Genomic DNA, 6,120 nt, shown 5'->3' with positions numbered 1-6,120 from the left:
ATAAACTAATGAACTCACCAACCTTTTGGTTGACACTTGAAAGCATGTTTATTCTCAGGTACGAAAGAAATCTTTCGCTGTGCATTTGCTCATTTTAAAGATATTACTTGGAGTCATTCATGACATATTTCAAAAGATGTTGCATTCGAGTCGTTAAGTTCATCAATATTAATACTAAGTCAATTATAGATAGATATATTATAAAATGGTATGCATGCCTTCAACCTTCAATGTAATGAAAGATTGTCTTTTCAAAAACGAATGCAATGTTTGTAAAATGTATCATATAGAGGTCAAGTACCTCGCGATGTAATCAACAATTGTGAATCATTTATAATCGATATGGACTTCGTCCGGATGGATTAGGACGGGGCGTTTCAGTTGGTATCAGAGCGGTGGTCTTAGCGAACCAGGTCTGCATTAGTGTGTCTAACTGATAAGTCGTTAGGATGCATTAGTGAGTCTGGACTCCGACCGTGTCTGCATGTCAAAAAGTTTTGCTTATCATTTTGTGTCGAAAATTATCTGCTTATCATTCTTAGTCTAGACACGTCTTGCTGCATTAATTGCATGAATAGTGTATAGACAAGATTCATATCTTAGCGTATCTGTTACCAGTGTTGTAAAAAACGGAAAAAACGGGGGTGTAGACGGGGGTGTAGACGGATTTTGGAGTGCCCCGTCCCGTTTATACATAAAACGTTTGAAAAAACGGAAATCGGCCAAAAAACGGTCAAAAGACGGTCAAACACGGTCCGAGACGGGAAAAAATGGGTTTTTCTGATTTTTTTCAAGTTTTTTTTTATAAAAAAAAAATTAAACGTTGTGCTATTACTTAGGGTTTCTTTTTTTATGTTTGAAATGTTGAAGTATTTAAACATGTGTGAAATGCTTATATTTGAAATAATGTAATGTACAATATATATATAATATATAACATTTTTATTTAAAAGTCAACGTTAGTCAACATCCGTCTAGACCTCCGTCTCGACCCCGTCTCGACCGTCTCGACCCTTTTAGGACCCGACCGTCTCGACCCCGTCTCGCGTCTTTTGCAACCTTGTCTGTTACTGTAAACCTTACCTGGCGTATCCCGTAAATCCCTCCGTAATCTACGAAACCTTTTGTTCTATATATATGGATATTCTATATAATTAAGAATACCATCCGTTAGTCAGAAAGTCATCTCATATTTAAAAATTCTTTATCCAATCGTATGAAATGGAATTCGTCATTAGTTCAAGTCATTCGGATTCCGAAATGGAATCCCACTCAAGCTCCGAAAGTAGTGTGACCGGAATGGATCAACCAATCAGTCATCATCTATTCTGGACGAATTGGGGAAGGGTTCGTAGTCTCCTCAATCATTGGAGACAAGAAGAAGGTGATCCTTTCCATCCGCCACATTGCCCTATTGGCGAAGAACCTGAAGCACTTACCGGTGAACCTGTTCGAAACACCATCTTTTCTCTCATTTCCAGAGTATCTCGCCACGATTATATACTATACCAAATTCTAGATTATATTTATCCGCTAGTTCGAACCGAAAATCACCCCGGTGTAATAGAAGAAATCAACGAGCTTCGCGCTCGGGTTGTGGCTTTAGAGAATATGGTGCGAAGGTTACAAACACCAGCAGCAGCACCAGCAGCATAACCAGTACCACCATCAATGTCAACAGTACCAGCACCACCACCAACATCAACATCCGCATCCGCATCCCACACCTCAACATCTTAATCTATACCCCGAACATCAATGTCATACGCACCATGGATATCAAGGAGTACCAACAACAACAACAACATCATCACACGTCTCAATCTCGCAATCTATACCTTAAGCATAATCATCGTTCTACGAATCATTTAACGAATCGATCTACATAAACTATCTTCGTCCTTCATGGTGATTATGTAATCTCTAATATTTTAGAGAATATGTACTCTAGTTCTAGCCATAAATCTGATGAGTTTAATATCACATTGACTCATTAAATCCATAATTACGTCTGAAGAAAATATATATGTATATATGTTTTCATAAAGATTGTAATTTAAAATTTTTATTGTACAAACTGTTAATGGTGAAAATATTTTAACGGGTAGGTAATACCCGAAGAATATTTAGATTTCGCATTAATAAGTTACACTGTACATTCTTCGAATATGATTCAACAGTCATTTACTATCCTACTTGCAACTACAGCTATACGAATCTGTTCATCACAGAATAACCATTTTCATTCAATTTCATATTTGAATTTTGACTTACCAGAATCCAACAAGTGGCATAATGAAGAAATAATGAACACAATAAAAATTGATTAGAAACAGACTAATTAACAATATGAAATTTTGTTAAGAAAACACGCTAACAAGATCATAGCTAACTGTTCCTAGCTAACTGATTACATTTTATTTATAGCAGTTTATTTATCGCAATTTAATTATCGTAATTTACATTCTCGCAATTTTATTTATCGTCATTTAATTTCTTTTATTTACTTTACACACTTTATTTATCGTTATTTAATTTCTGTTATTTATTTTACGCACTTTAAATATCGGGACACGTATACAAGGTTTTGACATATCATATCGACGCATCTATATATATTATTTGGAACCACCATAGACACTCTATATGCAGTAATGATCGAGTTCTCTATACAGGGTTGAGGTTGATTCTATAATAATATATATACTTTGAGTTGTGATCGAGTCTGAGACATGTACACAGGTCACGATACGTATTAATTGATTCGAATATTATACAGTAAACTATATATGAATTATTATTTGTACACTGCTAACTGTGGACTATCAGCATTGGACAATTAAAATGAATTAAAATATTGGCTATAACATATGAAACTAAACCATTCTTCAAGTTTGCCATTTGATCTCATTTTAAACCACATTTATATCTTGACGATTATAATCTGCATTCAAACTTTTCATGATTCTTGAAAACACCTCAATCGAGAGGATGAACCAACCATATTTCATCTATGGAAGAAAAGATTTACGCATATAGTTATGCACCTGAAAAATTCTCAGAACCTGCATAAACGTTTAACACGTATCTGTGCTAGCTCCTTTGGCTTTGTTATCACCGAAAATAACTTTGCAATTCCTTTCTAAATTAGCCAATTTTGTCACAGCTTCAATAATTCAACTTCGACTTTTCATTCGAAGTAACCTTACTATAAATCCTGATATATACAATTACCCTTTTGATACCGGAGAATTCTTTTATATTCCACCACATTACCAGCAAATGTACCAGCAACCTTGTCGCTCCTTAATTTAAATCCCTCCGAAAAATCTCTATAGTTGATAGTTAAAGCTAAGGGGTATATAAAATAGCTTAAATTTTACTAGGAAATACTATTAAATACGATACAATTTTACACAAGATATTTATTTATTTATTGAATAGATATACTTAAACCTTGCTACAACACTTATAGGCAGTGTACCTAATTGTACAGTAGTGTAGTTTTTAGTAAGTCCTGTTCGTTCCACAGGGAATCTTTTTCACAAAGCTTAACGCTATATTAGTTTAAATTTATAAAAATACAAATATATATATATAAGTAATATTATTATTATAAAGGGGGGTTTTTACCGTTTAATGACCGGTTTGTCGATTTTAAAAAAACTTTAGTTGCAGTTAAAACAAAATGTAAAATATTAAATAAATAAAAGACTTAATTTAAAGCGTAAAGTAAATAACGATAATGAAATTGCGAATAATAAAAGTGCGATAAAATAAACTTGCGATAATTAAAAAGTACGATAATTAAAAGTGTAATTAAATACAATAACAATAAATAAAAATGCGATAATTAGAAGTGCAATTAAATATAAAATAAAGGAAATTAAATATGAAATAAAAGAATTATGCTTATTTAAACTTCCATAATCATGATGTTTGACGTGTTGATTTTAGTTTTATGCCCATGGATTAATTGTCCTTTGTCCTGGATTATTTAATATGTCCGTCTAGTTTTTGTCCATAACAGTCCATCAGTCATAAATATAAAGTGCGAGTGTCCTCGTCAAATTATCCTTATACCCGAAGTCAAATATTCCAACTAATTGGGGACTTAAACTGTAACAAGATTTTAATACTTTGTTTAATAATTACACCAGGATGTCGACTGAATGTAACCCAAGGTTTTAATACTTTGTTATCAATTATGCCAAGTGTCCTTGTACATAATTTCACCCCTGTTTTAATAATTCTAGTGGCTATTAATCCATTCCCGTGTCCGGTTAAATGAACGATTATTCGTACATATAAATACCCCGCCCATCGTGTCCGATTGAGTGTATATGGTTATTTATAGGGACGTCCAATTGTAAATCTTTATATTAACATTAACAAATTATCATTTAGTTAAACAAATATAAAGCCCATTAATAGCCCATAGTCTAATTTCCACAAGTGTCGTTCTTTTGTCCAAACCCCAATTATGGTACAAAGCCCAATTACCCAATTTTAATATTTTTAGCCCAACATCATGATTACTTCGGATTAAATAAGCATAATAATAACTTAGCTACGAGACATTAATGTAAAAAGGTTGAACATAACTTACAATGATTAAAAATAGCGTAGCGTTACACGGACAGAATTTCGACTTACACCCTTACAACATTCGCTAACATACCCTTATTATTAGAATTAAAATTAAAATTAAAATATAAATATAAATATATACTACGTATGAATGAGGAGAAGAAAAAGATGTGTTTTGTGTTACACCAAAGCTCGATTTTTATAGGCATGTGGGCTGGAACTGTGCACCATGCGATCGCATGAATTTATGCCTTCCAGGCCATGCGATCGCATGGCCAGCTGAGGAGAGCCACATTTGGTTGTTTTCTTCTGCCGACGTTTATTTAAATATAATATAATATATATATTAATTTTAAGAATTAATTATATATTATATTATATTTATATGCATAGTTGACTTGTAATTTTTAGTCCGTTGCGTCGAGCGTTGAGAGTTGACTCTGGTCCCGGTTCCGAATTTTCGAACGTCCTTGCGAATAATTTAATATCTTGTACTTTGCGTTTTGAATCTTGTACTCTTGTAATTTTGAGATGTTTCTTATCAATAATTGGAACCTCATTGATTGTATTTTGTACTTTTGAGCTTTTTGGTCATTTGCGTCTTCAATTCGTCGAATCTGTCTTTTGTCTTTACCTTTTATTATTTAAACGAATATCACTTGTAAATAGAACAGTTGCAACTAAAAGCTTGTCTTTCTTGAGGGATAATGCTATGAAATATATGTTCGTTTTTAGCATTATCAAATATTCCCACACTTGAGCTTTGCTTGTCCTCAAGCAATATAGTCTTGAAATACTAGAATCACTTCTTTATTCTTCACACTTTGTACATCAGTGATTTCTTTACGGCGGTATAAACAATGGTAGTAACGATGTGGTTTGCAGTCTCACATGACTTATGAAAATTTAGATCCTTTAGGAAATTGGATCTTTATGAAAACATTTGATTTTTTTTTTTTGAAAATTAAATCTAGCTTTTACCCTAGATAAGTTTTCCGGAATAACCCTTCACCGGTATTTGCAAAATATTTTTTGTGGGTTTGGTGGGTTTCAGATTTGAAAATTTTAGCTCAAAACTTGTGGTTTTGTGTCACCCACTTGCTAACCTTGTATTGGGAAAGCAACACGTCCAGTATACTTGCTCCGTATATTACCTTTCGGTAAACTACCGTCCGGTTGTAAAGGAAAGCGTTTGAACAAGCAACTGTTAAGGCAATGTCCCCTGACATGCTTTTAATTATGGTCTATAACGTGTCGGACGCAATTACTATCCTTGGTAGGAGCAATAGTAAAGCTCACCCTTATGATTTTTTGGTCTGGCGGAAGGTCCTGTCTTTGACCATGCTATGCAACCACCGTTCTTACGGATGACACCCGATTTGGTTCAGGTGACCTAATGAATTCCAGGTGAATTCCTAGGATTTTACGTTCAATGGTAATGAACGCATTGAAAATGGGTTTTCAGAAAACAAATCGGTTTGTAATTTTGATCAAAATATTTTCTCGTTCAAGCTCGAGTTTAGATATCAT

Source organism: Rutidosis leptorrhynchoides, chromosome 2, assembly GCF_046630445.1.
Source record: "Rutidosis leptorrhynchoides isolate AG116_Rl617_1_P2 chromosome 2, CSIRO_AGI_Rlap_v1, whole genome shotgun sequence".
In the NCBI taxonomy this organism is placed as follows: Eukaryota; Viridiplantae; Streptophyta; class Magnoliopsida; order Asterales; family Asteraceae; genus Rutidosis; species Rutidosis leptorrhynchoides.
This window is presented reverse-complemented; position numbering follows the sequence as displayed.